The sequence below is a fragment of the Medicago sativa genome, chromosome 3 (assembly GCF_051527215.1).
Source record: "Medicago sativa cultivar Bolivia chromosome 3, Bolivia_mono, whole genome shotgun sequence".
Taxonomy (NCBI): Eukaryota; Viridiplantae; Streptophyta; class Magnoliopsida; order Fabales; family Fabaceae; genus Medicago; species Medicago sativa.
The window spans coordinates 46,632,667-46,650,336 of record NC_140751.1 but is presented as its reverse complement, the minus strand read 5'-3'; positions in this window follow the sequence as shown (position 1 = coordinate 46,650,336).

The window sequence follows — 17,670 nt, the reverse complement described above, 5'->3', positions numbered from 1 at the left end:
AACTCACGTTGAATTTTTTTAAAATTTACACAAGCGTGAGTTAACTAACACATGGGCATTTTGGTCATTTCAGTTGGGAATGAGCAAAAACTGTTGGGTAAAGAGCATAATTCATTATCTATTGATCACTTTTATTAGAGCCTAAGCATCATCAAATGAATCACAACATCAATCCATTTTGTTAAAACCAAAACCAACACTTGATTGCAACCCTCAAAATATTAGAAGAAATTCTAACATTCTCCCACTTCGGCAAAAACAATTGTGTATTTTGAAAAAAACAAAAAAATAAAAATAAAATAAAAATATTTTTGAAAATGTCTCTCGGACTGATAACAAATTCCTAACGTGGCCACTACATGATCCCATGATGCAACACTTAATTAAGACTTCATCCAACAAAAAACTAAATGATATCGAATCATGGCGGTAGTTATATCCTTAAATTGATACAACACCTTCTATGGTTACAAATAGGGTTAATAGTGTTTTTCACCCCCTGTAATATAGGCCATTTCCGGTTTTCGTCCCTATAAAATTTTTGGTTTGGTTTCCGTCCTCATAAAAAAAAAAATTTCCGAAACCTCCCCCCCCCCCCCCCCCCCCCCCCCCCCCCCCCAACATCCAACTTAGTAGATTCGCTTATGTGTCGTTGAGTTGGCATTTTTTTTCATTTTTTACAATTGGCCACATGTAAAAAAAACATTTCCACATCAGATTTTATTTTAAAAAATAAAAAAATCTAAAAATATTCAGATTATTTAAAAAAAAAATTTAAAAAAAATCAGAAAAATTTTCATACTTTTTTCAAAAAAATTTTAAAATTGAAAAAAAATAAGATTTTTTTCTAAATTAAAAAATTTGTTTATTTACGAAATTAAGAAGATTTTTAAAAATTTTGGAATTTAATAAGTTGTTTTCTGAAAGAAAAAATTAATTACCAATTTTTTTTTTTTGTATTTGGATATTTTTCCTAAAATCAAAAAATAGCTATAATATTTTTTAAAAATTTAAAAAAATTAGAAAAATCAGAAAACATAATCAGATTTTTTTTCGAAATTAAAAATATTTTAAAAAATTCTGGAATTTAATTTTGAAAATACAAAAAAAAAAAATTTCAAAATTTAAAAATATAATCAGTTTTTTTAGAAAAAGTTTTAAACAAAAATAAATTTCTGGAAAAAATTTTATTTTTTAAAAATCTGGATGCAAATTTAGGAAAAATTCAATTTTTTTCGAAAATTTTATTCGATAATTTTTTATAAAATCTTTTTCAAAATTAAAATATTGGATTTTTTTTTACGAAATTATGACGATTTTAGAATTTTTCCATTTTTGCCATCATCGTGGAAATTTCATTTTTCCTAGAATTAAGCTCTTCGTTAGAGGAGGATGAAATCATAAAATCTTATAAAAAATTTCTATCTATATGGAACTTAATGTATTTCAAAATTTTCTAAAATAATACGAAAAAGTTCAGATTTTCTTTCCAAATTAAAAAGTTTGCTGTTTATACAAATAAAAAAATTTGGTAATAAAAAACATTTCTAGATTTTTTTAAAAAAAAAAATCCTGAATTTTTACAAATTATTTATTTTCAAAAATTAATTTTCAAATTTTTTAAATAATTTTTTATTTTAAATTTAATATAAATGAATTTATTTGTTTTTGGATTTTTTTATTTTTAAAAATTAAATTTCAGATATTTTAATAATAAAATCTAATGTCGCCAATTAAAAAAAATAAAAAATGAAAAAAAAGTCAAGTCAGTGCCACATAAGCGAATCTGCTGAGTTGGAAGGGGGATGGGGGTTTTCCGGATTTTTTTTTACGAGGATGGAAACCAAACCAAAAATTTGATCGGGGCTCAAACCGGAAATGACCTATATTACAGGGGTGAAAAACACTATTAACCCTTACAAATATCACCAATTTCGTCGACTAGTCATCTGTGTAGAGTGTAACAAGAAATGATATGTCAAAATGATCATCGACCATACTATCATTTTCATTGTCGGTCTTCAATTTCTCTCAAATGCCTTAAAGCCAGAGAAATTATGTGATTTCTCAAATGCCTTAGAGCCAGAGAAATCATGTGATATCTCTAAAATGCCTTAAAGGCATAGAAATTATGTGATCCACAGAAAACGACACCGCATCAGCTCTAAGATAGTGTTGATCACCGGTATAGTGATCCCATTAACACTGAGCTCTAAATTTCATGTGTATGTAATGTCTCAGCTCCAAAATAGTGTTGATCACCGACATAGTGATACTATTAACATTGAGCTTTAATTTTCACACATAATACATCAGCTCCAAAATAGTGTTGATCACCAGTATAGTGATCCCAACAACACTGAGCTTTAATATTTCATAAATTAATGTCTCAGCTCCAAAATAATGTTGATCACCAGCACAGTGATCCCATCAACACTGAGCTTTATTTTTTTTTTTTTTTTTACATTTGATATTTTATATATGCAGGAATTCATCTCATCATCAATAATTAAATTGAATAAAAATTCACATCAATATATCAAAGAAAATAAGTGAAATAGAAATTCAACATCATAAAAGTGATGAATGAAATTCAACCTCCCACTAACGAAACACATCAAAAGAATTCACAATAATATAAAGTATTCAATGTGACTCTTAAAAACAATGAATCTAAGACATTTGGTTAAAAGAACAATTAACATCAAAGTTAGAGATCCAATGAATGTAATGAATAATTTATTACCATAAATTATTGGAGTTGGGAGCCACTAATTTCAATTTTGGCAATTTCTGTGGGATTAAAAATGCTAGTTTTTGTTGGAACAAAATGCGTTTAACACTACCCTTTCAGAGTTTTGACGATAACAAGGTATTAAAAATTGTCAATTGGATAAGTTAATATTTGTTCAAGTGTACAGGATCATAGACAAAAATTTGACATCTTAAATAGGTTATGGAAGAACAAAAGAGAGCTAAGGAATCAACAAAAAGGAAGCTTGAAGCATCTGAAGAGAAGTGCTCCTGAAGTATAGTGCTCCTGAAGTGATGACGTCATCAGAAGCAAGTTCATCAGAAGCATTTCATCAGAAGCTGAAGATCACCAGAAGCTAAAGTTCATCAGGAGATGCAAGACTTAAAGCTTCAAAGGCTGTTCAATGGATTTAATCTCATCTAAGCATTGCAGAAGGCTGGAAGTGTGAAGCAACAACTATTTTGAAAGGATTTGAAGGCATTGGATGCTTGTTCTTTAAAGAGCGTTGACAAAGTACAATTGTACAAAGTGTACAACTACTACCTCCACTACTCTGTTTTTTGTCTCTGCTACAAGACAAGAAAAACAACTCTGCCTGCAACGATGTTCCTTCACAATTGGAATGGATTTGAAATTGATCCTTCATAGGACAATAATCATATCAGGCAAAAGATCATTGGTGATTGATCAAAGCTTCAAACGAGTCTGTATCTGATTTGTATTGTGAACACCACTGATTGTATATCAAGTGTTCAACCTCAAACATTTTCTTTGTAATTCTGTTTGAATAGAAGTCTCTTGCAGTTATGCTTGAGCATTATAAGTCTCTTGATTGTGTTCAGGAGCATAGGAAGTCTCTTGCAGTTGTGCTTGAGCAGTTTGAAGTCTCTTGCTAGTTCTAGCAATGAGCAGTTGTAATCAGATATTACATTTTAGTGAACTTTCCTTGGAAGTGCAAGGGGGACAGGACTACTTCCGGTTTGTGGAAGGAACCTGTATATTTGCTTTGCGTCTTTCTTCTTTCTCTCTCTTTGTTTTTATCCGCTGCAAGTTGGTCCTGAACATCACTTCAGAAGTAGAACTCTATCTGCTTCTGATCAGTGTGTTCAGCTTAGGAGAAAACGAAGAAAAAACAAACACAATTCAACCCCCCTTCTTGTGTTTTTCTCACCTTTAATTGGTATCAGAACCATGGTCCGTTGTCTTAACAATTAACAGTGTAACAGAAAAAGATCTAAGAAAAACATGTCTGGTGATTCCTCCATTTCTAGATCTGGGAACAATAATGTTGTTCCATATGACTGTGGTGACAACAAGAAATCTAACTCTGGAAAAGTTCCTAAGTTCAATGGAGATCCTGAAGAATTTTCTTGGTGGAAAACCAACTTCTATAGCTATGTCATGGGTTTAGATGAAGAACTATGGGACATACTTGAAGATGGTGTTGGTGACTTGATCCTTGATGAAGAAGGAGCTGCTATTGATAGAAAGAAACATACTCCTGCTCAGAAGAAACTTTACAAGAAGCATCATACTATTAGAGGAGAACTTGTCATTGCTATACCTGAAGCAGAGTATATGAAGATGAGTGACAAATCCACTGCTAAGGCAATGTTTGCTTCTCTTTGTGCAAACTATGAAGGCAGCAAGAAGGTCAGAGAAGCAAAAGCTCTTATGCTTGTTCATCAGTATGAGTTGTTCAAGATGAAGGATGATGAAACTATTGAGGAAATGTACTCAAGGTTTCAAACCCTAGTCTCTGGATTACAAATACTGAAGGAGAGTTATGTTGCTTCTGATCATGTTAGCAAGATACTAAGAAGCTTGCCTGCTAGATGGAGACCTACGGTTACTGCTATTGAGGAAGTTAAAGATTTAAACACTTTAAGTGTTGAAGATCTTGTCAGCTCTCTCAAGGTTCATGAGATAAGTCTAAATGAACATGAGCCTGCTAAGAAGAGTAAATCTATAGCTCTACCATCTAAAGGGAAGTCATCAAAAGCTCTTAAAGTTATTGAATCTGAAGAAGAGTCACCTGATGGAGATTCTAATGAATATCCTACTGAGAAAATGACTATGCTCTCCAACAAGCTTGAGTATCTGGCAAGGAAGAACAGGAAGTTTCTGAGTAAGAGAGGTGGTTACAAGAGCTCCAAGAAAGAAGATCAAAAGGGTTGCTTCAACTGTAAGAAGCCTGGACACTTCATTGCTGATTGCCCTCCATCTAGCAGGTAAGCTTCTTAGTATCTTACTAACATGAGCAGAAGCAACATAACTCTTTTTCAGTATTTGTAGTCCAGAGACTAGGGTTTGAAACCTTGAGTACATCTCCTTAATAGTTTCATCATCCTTCAACTTGAACAACTCATATTGATGAACAAGCATAAGAGCTTTTGCTTCTTTTACTTTCTTGCTGCCTTCATAGTTAGAACAAAGAGAAGCAAACATTGCTTTAGTAGTGGATTTGTCAATCATCTTCATATACTATGCTTTGGGTATAGCAGTGACAAGTGCACCTCTGATAATATGATGCTTCTTGTCAAGTTTCTTCAGAGCAAGAGTGTGTTTCTTTATGTCAGCAGCAACTCCTTCATCAAGAACCAAGTCACCAACACCATCTTCAAGTATGTCCCATAGTTCTTAATCTAAATCCATGACATAGCTGTAGAAGTTGGATTTCCACCAAGAAAATTCTTCAGGATATCCATTGAACTTAGGAATCTTTCAAAAGTTAGACTTCTTGTTGTCACCATAATCAAATGGAATAACATTGTTGTGCGCAGGTCCAGCATTGGTGGAATCACCAGACAAGTTTTTCTCAGATCTTTTTCTGTTGCACTGTTAAGTGTTAAGACAACAGACCAAGGCTCTGATACCAAATGAAGGTGAGAAAAACACAAGAAGGGGGGGTTGAATTGTGTTAGCTTTTTCTCGTTTTTTTCAAAGCTGAAACACACTGGCCAGAAGCAACTAGAGACTGCTTCTGAAGTGACGTTCAGGACTAACTTACAATGAATAAAACAGAGAGAGAGAAAGAAGAAAGAAACAAAGCATTTATACAGGTTCCTTCCACAAACCGGAAGTAGTCATGTCCCCCTTTCACTTCCAAGGAGAGTTCACTATAATGTAATATCTGATTACAACTGCTCACTGCTACAACTAGCAAGAGACTTCAAATTGCTCAAGCACAACTACAAGAGACTTCCTATGCTCCTGAACACAATCAACAGACTTCTATTGCTCAAGCACAACTGCAAGAGACTTCTAATCAAATAGAATTACAAAGAAAAATGTTTGAGGTTGAACACTTGATATACAATCAATGGTGTTCACAATACAAATCAGATACAGACTCTTGTGACTCTAGAATTTCTAAGATATGAACTTTGAAACAGAAATTCTAAGTGAACTTTGAAATGCAGAGCAATTTCAGCAGAGTTTTGGCACTTTGTAAATTGTTGTTGAGTCCTTTTTTCAATCTGTAAGTCTTCACTCCTTTATATAGAGCTGTGAAAGAGACATTGTGAATTGCCAGCACATCAAAAAGATTCATTTGAAGCTTTGATCAATCACCAATGATCTTTTGCCTGATATGGTAGTTGTCCTATGAAGGATCAATTTCAAATCCATTCCCATTGTGAAGGAACATCGTTGCAGGCAGAGCTGTTTTTCTTGTCTTGTAGCAGAGATAACACAGAGTAGTGGAGGTAGTGGTTGTACACTTCGTACAATTGTACTTTGTCAACGCTTTTTTTGAAGATAAGTATCTAATGCCTTCAAATCCTTTTAAAATGATCGTTGCTTTACACTTCCAGTCTCCTGCAATGCTTAGACGAGTTAAAATCCATTGAACAACCCTTGAAGCTTTAAGTCTTGCATCTTCTGATGAACTTCGGCTTCTGGTGATCTTCAGCTTCTGATGAGATACTTCTGATGAACTTGCTTCTGATGACGTCATCACTTCAGGATTACTTTTGTCTTCAGGAGCACTTCTCTTCAAACACATTAAGGTTCCTTTTTGTTGATTCCTTAACTCTCTTTTGTTCATCTAGAACCTATTTAAGATGTCAAATTTTGTCTATAGTCCTGTCCACTTGAACAAATATTAGCTTATCCAATTGACAATTTTTAATACCTTGTTATCATCAAAATTCTCAAAGGTTCATTGTTAAACACATTTTGTTCCAACAATCTCCCCCTTTTTGATGATGACAAACAATAGTATTTAAAATGTGCAATTGTTGTTAATCCAATTAACAAGTTGACTGTAAGGGTTTGATGTTTGCAAGCTCCCCCTGAGTCTAATAGTACTTAAGGTGAAGTTTGTAAGCTCCCCCTGAGTTATATCCATGTTAATTAAATTCATCATTAAAAAGCGCAATATCACTCAGAATATTCTCACATTAATAGACTAAGAGATAAGAAGTTGGTCCTATTAATTTAGGATGATTAAAAAATAAATTAATGGGGCTTAGAGCCTATAAATACTATACATATACTCCCCCTTTTGTCATCAACAAAAAGTTTAAAAACTAAAGACAAAAAGAAAGAGATAAGAAATAGATAGTGGGAATTTTTTTTTTATAAACAGAGCATGAAACCTAAATATATCAGAGCATAAATATAAAAGAAATATCAAAGCAACGATAAATGATTTCAGAAGAAAAACATTGATTAGAAGCGCAAAACTAGTTCAGAAGCAAACATGAAGTTAGAAGCACAGAAAATGTAAGAAGATGACAAGCAAAACAACTTATGATATGAACTAAACAAGGGTTGGCTTGTTTATGTAGCATGTCCATCATCTGTTTGATCATCAAGTTGGTCTCTTCTTGTTTCTTCTGCATAGCTTCTTGCTGTAGCTTCATCTCAGTCTTGAAGTCTTCATTGCTCTTAATCAGGCTTTCCTCTCTGAGTCTTGCTTCTTCCAGCTTAGCTTCAGTGGCATTCTTGTACTCAAGCAAGAGTAGCTTCTGCTCTAATAGTTCCTTCTCAAGCTTCTTGTTTGCCTTTTCCAAAACAACATTCCTTTGAATCAGAGCCAGATCAGGAGAATCTGTCTTGATATTGATATTGTTCAAGAAGGTCAGGTCTAGTTCCCTTGGATACACACCAGAAGGGATGAAGTCAGTGACTTCTCTTCCTCTTAAGCTTGGAGGATTCTGCACCCAGGTATTCAAGATCTTGACTTCCTGCAGACTGCTATTTACTCCCTTAGCCAGTCTTGAAGCTTTTATTGACAATTTTTAATACCTTGTTATCATCAAAACTCTCAAAGGTTCATTGTTAAACACATTTTGTTCCAACAATCTCCACCTTTTTGATGATGACAAACAATAGTATTTAAAATGTGCAATTGTTGTTAATCCAATTAACAATTTGACTGTAAGGGTTTGAGGTTTGCAAGCTCCCCCTGAGTCTAATAGTACTTAAGGTGAAGTTTGTAAGCTCCCCCTGAGTTCTTTCCATGTTAATTAAACTCATCATTACAAAGCACAATATCACTCAGAATATTCTCACATTAATAGACTAAGAGATAAGAAGTTGGTCCTATTAATTTAAGATGATTAAAAAATAAATTAATGGGGCTCAGAGCCTATAAATACTATACATATACTCCCCCTTTTGTCATCAACAAAAAGTTTAAAAACTAAAGACAACAAAAAAAAAAGATAAGAAATAGATAGTGGGAATTTTTTTTATAAACAGAGCATGAAACCTAAATATATCAGAGCATAAATATAAAAGAAATATCAGAGCAAAGATAAATGATTTCAGAAGCAAAACATTGATCAGAAGCGCAAAACTAGTTCAGAAGCAAACATGAAGTCAGAAGCACAGAAAATGTAAGAAGATGACAAGCAAAACAACTTATGATATGAACTAAACAAGCTAATTATGTGTGCAACTAAGGGTTGGCTTGTTTATGTAGCATGTCCATCATCTGTTTGATCATCAAGTTGGTCTCTTCTTGTTTCTTCTGCATAGCTTCTTGCTGTAGCTTCATCTCAGTCTTGAAGTCTTCATTGCTCTTAATCAGGCTTTCCTCTCTGAGTCTTGCTTCTTCCAGCTTAGCTTCAGTGGCAGTTTTGTACTCAAGCAAGAGTAGCTTATGCTCTAATAGTTCCTTCTCAAGCTTCTTGTTTGCCTTTTCCAAAACAGCATTCCTTTGAATCAGAGCCAGATCAGGATAAGTTGTCTTGATATTGATATTGTTCAAGAAGGTCAGGTCTAGTTCCCTTGGATGCACACCAGAAGGGATGAAGTTAGTGACTTCTCTTCCTCTTAAGCTTGGAGGATTCTGCACCCAGGTTTTCAAGATCTTGACTTCCTGCAGACTACTATTTACTCCCTTTAGCCAGTCTTGAAGCTTTTGTTGAGCTATATCTTGAGCATCAGAGCAGGTTGTTTGGAGTGCAGACATGATGTAATCAACTTTTTCCTTCAGTCTGCTCCACTGCTTCTCGTAGTTGTCCTTATGAACCAAGTCATCCTAGCTTGAATGAGCTTGTAACTTACTAAGCTTAGAGATTAATCTCTAGTTAGCATGTCCCAACCTTCTGTGCCACATCCATTTCTTATCATTCACTGACAGAAGGCAAATTACCTTCTGGTCAACCAGTTCAGAGAAGTTGATTTTGTAAACATTCTCCATCCTCTTCCCCTTAAATATTATGGACTTGTTATCTTTGTTGATTACTGTACAGTTGGTCTTTTCAAACATCACATCATAACCATTGTCACAAAACTGACTGATACTCAATAGGTTATGTTCAAGACCATCTACCAACCACATAATATTAATTGAGATAGAGGAGTTACCAATAGTTACTGTACCAATGATCTTGTCAGACTGGTTGCCTCCAAATTTCACACTTCCTCCTTCTTTCATTGTGAGGGTGAGGAACATAGACTTCTCTTCTGTCATATGCCTTGAGCAACTGCTGTCTAGGTACCATGATTTTTGATTTTCCTTTGCTCTTAGACATATCTGCAGTATTGACATTTTCATATTTAGGTACCCATTGTTTTATGGGTCCTTTCAGGTTAGTACTAGAAGTTTTACTCTTCACTTCTTGTACCTTGTGTTGTAAGTTTGGTAGCTTTTGTTTAATCATTACCTTAGGTTTAACAACCTTTGGTTTTGATTCCCCAGGAGCAGTAACTGCTTTGTTCTTCTGAAACTTAGACTTCAGGACCTCAGATTCATGTTTCCACAGACTTTGAGGAACAGGTTCTTATCTCTTCAGAATTCTGATCTTTGAAGTTTTAGAATCAGAGTTAATCATAACCTTTGGCTTAGAGTTCTTTAGCTTTGAAGTAATCTTAGCCTTAGAGCTGGAAGCTTCAGGTTCTGATTGAACCACAGTTTCAACTTTAACACCTTCAGGTACAAAGAAGGTTTTCAATCCTTCCTTGATGCATTCACAACATGCTTTGAGACTGATTTCATTAGGTTTCCCTCCTGAAAATCCAATCCCTTTGCCATTGATTCTATAAATGCTGTAAATCATTGAAGCAACTTTGCTTCTGTCAATACCAGATATAATAAAATCCTCAAGAGCAATTTCATGCTTGCTTAAAGACTTTCCATTACACTTTTCTTGTAGCTTTTAACAAAGATACTTTAGCTTCTCTTCATAGGTTTTACAAATGAAGTCAAAGCCTCTAAGTCCTTCTTCAGAAGCTTTCAGATCCAATAGAGTTGATTCCTGCTGTTTCATTAAATCAACATATTTTCTTTTAAATCTTTCAAATAATTGGTTCTTAGTTCAAAATGTGTAAGGAGTTCTTTAAGTGACTCAACAAGTTCTTCTCTGGGAATTTTAGAATATACCTCATTTTCATCTTCAGAGTCTGAGTCAGGATCTGCTTCTGAAGTCTCAGTTGCCACTAACCCTATAGCTACCTTAGCATCTTCTTCAGCTTCTTCCTTTTCAGACCCAGATTCACTATCCAAATCTTCCCAGACTGCCATTAAACTCTTCTTAATCTGCTTTCTGAATTTCCTTGTGTTGAAACTTGATTTCTTTGACTTATCCTTTGATTTCTCCTTCTGAAGATCAGGGCAATCAGCAATGTAGTGTCCAGGCTTCTTACAGTTGAAGCATCCCTTCTGATCTTCTTTCTTGGAGCTCTTGTATCCACCTCTCTTACTCAAAAACTTCCTGTTCTTCCTTGCCAGATACTCAAGCTTGTTGGAAAGCATAGCCATCTTCTCAGTAGGATCTTCATCAGAGTCTCCATCAGGTGACTCATCTTCAGATTCAATAACTTTAAGAGCTTTTGATGACTTCCCTTTAGATGGTAGAGCAATAGATTTACTCTTCTTAGCAGGCTCATGTTCATTAAGACTTATCTCATGAACTTTGAGAGAGTAGACAAGATCTTCAACACTTAAAGTGTTTAAATCTTTGGCTTCCTCAATAGCAGTAACCTTTGGTCTCCATCTAGCAGGCAAGCTTCTTAGTATCTTGCTAACATGATCAAAAGCAACATAACTCTTTTTCAGTATTTGTAGTCCAGAGACTAGGGTTTGAAACCTTGAGTACATCTCCTCAATAGTTTCATCATCCTTCATCTTGAACAACTCATACTGATGAACAAGCATAAGAGCTTTTGCTTCTTTTACTTTCTTGCTGCCTTCATAGTTAGAACAAAGAGAAGCAAACATTGCTTTAGCAGTGGATTTATCACTCATCTTCATATACTCTGCTTTGGGTATAGCAGTGACAAGTGCTCCTCTGATAATATGATGCTTCTTGTAAAGTTTCTTCAGAGCAGGAGTGTGTTTCTTTCTGTCAACAACAACTCCTTCTTCATCAAGAACCAAGTCACCAACACCATCTTCAAGTATGTCCCATAGTTCTTCATCTAAACCCATGACATAGTCGTAGAAGTTGGTTTTCCACCAAGAAAATTCTTCAGGATCTCCACTGAACTTAGGAATCTTTCCAAAGTTAGTTTTCTTGTTGTCACCATAATCAAATGGAACAAGATTGTTGTGCGCAGGTCCAACATTGGAGGAATCACCAGACATGTTGTTCTCAGATCTTTTTCTATTACACTGTTAAGTGTTAAGACAACAGACCAAGGCTCTGATACCAAATGAAGGTGAGAAAAACACAAGAAGGGGGGTTGAATTATGTTAGCTTTTTCTTCGTTTTCTCCTAAGCTGAAACACACTGGCCAAAAGCAAATAGAGACTGATTCTGAAGTGATGTTCAGGACTAACTTGCAGCAGATAAAACAGAGAGAGATAAAGAAGAAAGACACAAAGCAATTATACAGGTTCCTTCCACAAACCGGAAGTAGTCCTGTCCCCCTTGCACTTCCAAGGAGAGTTGACTATAATGTAATATCTGATTACAACTGCTCACTACTACAACTAGCAAGAGACTTCAAATTGCTCAAGCACAACTGCAAGAGACTTCCTATGCTCCTGAACACAATCAAGAGACTTCTATTGCTCAAGCACAACTGCAAGAGACTTCTAATCAAACAGAATTACAAAGAAAAATGTTTGAGGTTGAACACTTGATATACAATTCGTGGTGTTCACAATACAAATCAGATACAGACTCTTAAGACTCTAGAATTTCTAAGATATGAACTTTGAAATAGAAATTCTAAGTGAACTTTGAAATGCAGAACAATTTCAGCAGTGTTTTGGCACTTTGTAAATTGTTGTTGAGTCTTTTTTTCAATCTCTAAGCCTTCATTCCTTTATATAGAGGTGTGAAAGAGACGTTGTGAATTGCCAGCACATCAAAAAGAGTCGTTTGAAGCTTTGATCAATCACCAATGATCTTTTGCCTGATATGGTAGTTGTCCTATGAAGGATCAATTTCAAATCCATTCCCATTGTGAAGGAACATTGTTGCAGGCAGAGCTGTTTTTCTTGTCCTGTAGCAGAGACAACACAGAGTAGTGGAGGTAATGGCTGTACACTTCGTACAATTGTACTTTGTCAACTCTTTTTTTGAAGATAAGCATCCAATGCCTTCAAATCCTTTCAAAATGACTGTTGCTTTACACTTCCAGTCTTCTGCAATGCTTAGACGAGTTAAAATCCATTGAATAGCTCTTGAGGCTTTAAGTCTTGCATCTTCTGATGAACTTCAACTTCTGGTGATCTTCAGCTTCTGATGAGATGCTTCTTATGAACTTGCATTTGATGACGTCATCATTTCAGGATTACTTTTGTCTTCAGGAGCACTTTGACTTCAGGAGCACTTCTCTTCAGACGCATTAAGCTTCCTTTTTGTTGATTCCTTAGCTCTCTTTTGTTCATCCAGAACCTATTTAAGATGTCAAATTTTGTCTATGGTCCTGTACACTTGAACAAATATTAGCTTATCCAATTGACAATTTTTAATACCTTGTTATCATCAAAACTTTTAAAGGTTCATTGTTAAACACATTTTGTTCCAACACACTTTACGAGGGATTTGGATATGCATGGATAAAGGAAACGATAAATTCCTTGGAATTGGAAAGATCAAGCTAAACGTGGGGTGGCACAAATCCTAACAACGCAAGGATTCACACTATTTCAAGAAAATTGCCATTTATCTTAAGAAATTTTAGCTTCAACCAATTTCTGATGATAATAGCATTTTTATTTGTTTCCATTCTTTTTTATAGCTTCAATCATGTGGAGGCGATAATATTTATTTGTTGATGCAAATATTTTCAAATTTTATTATTTAATCATGTGGACGTTATATATTTGTTGACACAAATATTTTTTGATTTATATTTTTTATACAATTTAGCTTCAATTTTCCTTTTAACATCTATTTTTTTTCTGTCTCTAAAATACCATTTTCTTGTAGTGCACGCTACCCATATGAATAGACGAGCAAGGCTAAATTCAGTAGGCCACATTGTTTTGCCCAATAAGACTAGTGTTTCCCTAAAATAATTAAACTTTGTAAATTTTCGAAGATGCATAATCAATCAAACAAGCTTTTTATGTATTTATCCCTTTATTATTTTACTTCACTTTACATTAATTGTATGCACTTCTTAGTCTAGTAGCTCAAAATCCAAACACCATACTCATCTCTCTTTAAGGTAGTTAAGAAATTCGTAGTTGAGGGACAAAGTTTCTTCTTCAGCGTAATCGCTTGAAGAAAATGTTGGAACAAAATTGGATTTGTACAATTCCTCTAGAGTTTGGATGATAACAAAGTATTAAAGAACAATTAGATATGCTAACATATGTTCAAGTATGCAGGTCCATAGATTAAAATTTAACAAGGTCTGAACATTTTTAAGAGCATCAGAAACACAAGAGAAGCTAGAAGACTTGGTAGAAGATCTGAAGAAAGCTCAACCATAAGTCAACACTTTGGATGAGAAGAAATGAAGTCAGTCAGAAGCTTAAGATCTGCATTAGACTCTAAAGACCACCAGACTCTGAAGAACATAAGATCCCGAGGGACCCAAAAGTTACGTCAGACTTGACTTCTTTTGTAGCTGTCTCTATCAAACTCTGATAGTAAAGTTTGTCATCTTCTGACCACGTGTAGAAACACGCAAAGAACTTCAAGGACAAAGAGAATGAACGGATAATACTAGTTGCAAGAAATGAATTTCAAATGTCTGATCAAAGGAATTATACATATAAGGCAATATCCCAACGTCCTTGATTTGAAGCTTCTCAACGACTCTTAATGCGCTGGCACCTCTTCAACGTCTCTCAAATCCTTGCTTATATAAGGAGCTGAAGACTTGAAGAACAAATTCAAAAGCGCATACTCTGTTATTTTAATTGTGCCTTTACTCTGTAAAATTCAAAAGCGCATATAACACTTAAGAATTTCTTACTAAGTTCACATCTTAAAAATTCTAAGTTCATAAAGTCTCTTCCGTTTGTAATTGCTTACACCTTTGATTATATATCATTTGTAAAACAAATATTTTATTTGTAAACTCTTAGAAGTCTCTTTCAGTAGTGATTAAGCATTCGGAAGTCTCTTGCATGTGTGCTTGAGCATCTCTTGGTTGTGTTCTTGAGCATTTGTCATAAGTTGTGATTATAGTGAAAATCCCTTCAAGTGCATGGGGACTATACTACTGCTGAATTGTAGTAGGAACCAATATAATTTCTCTCTCTCTCTCTCTCTCTCTCTCTCTCTCTCTCTTTCTCTCTCTCTTTTTATCTGTTGTACTCTGACTAGTGAAACTCCCCATTTTTGTGTTATTCGGGATGATGAGGGACGTTTTATGTTGGTTTAAATGGAGTTCCTATCAGTGTTATTTGATATTGACCATGGGAGAGGCACCAGGATTGTTGTCTTTCCATTTGGTGAATGTATGACCTTCAACTGGTTAACGGAGATTTTGAAAACCAGGTTTCCCTTGATTGCCTCATTTTCATTAACCCAAAGCAAAGATTAAAGATTAGGAAAGTGGGGGAAAAGGAACACGTTGTTCAAGGATAAGACAAGCACGTGAGTCCCTACTAAAATCTAAGTTTTCCCTAAACATCTTATTATCTAATACGAAGGTTCGTAATGCATGCCCCTTTTTCCAAAACCCTAATGCTTTTGGCGGGATTCTTTGCACCTATGTGCATTTACTGCTAAATTTGAAATTCAAATTTCACATGTACAACTTATTAACTTATCATTGGAAAGTGATCAAACTCTTTCCATTCCATCTGTTATAATGTCTCGCGTGTTTCCAATGCTGTAAATAAACCAATGGCTCAGGTTTCAATCAGGTCTCATACTTTTGTCTAAAAAAATCTCTCTCATGCCAGAACTCAGATTCCTTCTCTTTCTCTCACGTGCAACTACTTTCTTCTTCCTTTTCTCCCAACCTATTTCCACTCAAACTCCCTCTCTCTCTCTCCCTCTCATGCCAAAAACCTGCCACTTCGAAAAGAGAAATAAGCCATGGAAATTTGCAATCTCAAGTGGAGGCTCCCATCGTTGCTCTCTCCCTTCATCAACAAAGCTTCTCCTGTTGCTGAATCTAAGACATCCATTATGCTCAATGCAAAGTTTCTATGAATTGCTAATTTTGCAAAGTTTCTCTCAAGGTAATCGCTTTTCCCTTTCTATGAATTGAATTGTGTTTTTAGTCTAATCACTCTCCACCTCTCAGTTGTTTCTTCAATTCCATTCATTATTAGTAATAAATTTGCAATTAGGTTCACAATACAATCAGATTTGGGTCTCTGATGAGAATAGGGTCATAGTTGATTGAATCGGATCCACTAATTTTGTTGTTGTATTTGACCTCAAGAATTCAGCAGAAGCCTCACCCTTCACATCAAAGCCAAATGAATGAAAACCATTCGGTTTCATTCTCAGTTTCACCCATCACTTTCATCTTCTCTTATTTCTCACCTTTCATTATTTCGAAGTTTATATGTTTTTTTGGTGTTTTCTGTTTTGAAATCGATTAAGATTTGTGGGTTTTTTTGTTTTTGTTTTTCATTTTTTTGTAGTGGTGCTAAAATTCTGGTGTCGATGCCGTTGTTGCGGTGGTTCGAGCTGCTTGCACCTAAGGTATTATCTCCGATGAAAGTTTCTGATAAGTTGTTGCAATTGTATGGTTTCATCTGTTTTATTAATATCGTGTATATTTTCTATTGAAGATTATTTAGAGTTTGCTTGGTGAGTTTATCGAAACCACAATGACTCACTATTTTCCACATAAGGGTGAGATGATAACCCCTTTTCTTAATCATGTGATTCAAGAAATTTGTCTGAATTTATTTATGGCGTCTCTAATTAGGGATTTAAGACGCATTCATTGATTTATAGACTACATTTATATTATTGAAAATGAAATACTTTGATGTTATTATTTTGCAAAAATCCAGCAAAATGGCTTTTGAAGTGCGTGATGTAATCGAGGTTATTATTTCTGAGATGTACACTGTTAGTGTTTATATTTCTTTAGGTTTTTATTTTTGAGTCCTACAAATTAATAGTGCGCTTTCAAATGCATGGATTTAGAGATAAGGGTAAATCTTTTTTCAAAGCATGCTACTATTTATAACCGATCACTTATAATGATACGTTGTTCTGGATTTATATTTACAAAATGTTTGAGAGTTTGCCATTTTAGTTATATACAGTGATTGATTGATTCTGTAAGCCTTCTTGAAGTGGTCCGGGACGGTTTTAAGATGGTATCTAATATATTGTATATTCAAAATTTGAGTCGAAACTGAAGGATTGCTTTCCTGCCCAAATTTCCACTGTCATTTCTCTTGACACCTTCAATATGAGTTCAATCCATTTTGGTTTAGTTCATTTGATAAATATTTTGTACTTATGGTTATTTGTTTGAAGTATTAATGTTTGCATATAAGATTGAACAATTCTTTTGCTTTCAGCTGTTGCTGAAATAGTTTGAATAACTTCACATTTTCTTCAGATGAGAAGTATTGTAGGTAAGTAATATGTCTCACTGTACTAGAAGAAATACATTCAACTATTAATGAATTAGTTAGATAAATAATAATGTGATTGATACTCATGGATGTTTATTCTTGCCTGAAAACATTTATTTATCCATTGTTAGTTGCGATGTTCGGATAACAGTTTACATTTGTAGGCTTATAGCTTTTTTTTTTCTATGCTAAATCAAAATTTTATCTGTTTTTTTTTTGTTGTTGAGATGAATTAGATAATTGTGACATGTGAGTTTTTATAGCTTTCATGTGGTTTTACCAAGTTTTGAATTATTGGGTTACATGATTGACACACATTTTCTCTTTTTGTGTGGAATTGAATTGAATAGGAAACAAACCATCAATAGTAATTGGCCATTTGATACTATTAGATTATCATAATTAAGATAATTTGCAGAGAATGATTTTGACACTGTTAGATTTATTATTGCTGATGTTAGTGTGTGCTGCCATGTTGCTGAGGTATTGTTTTCTG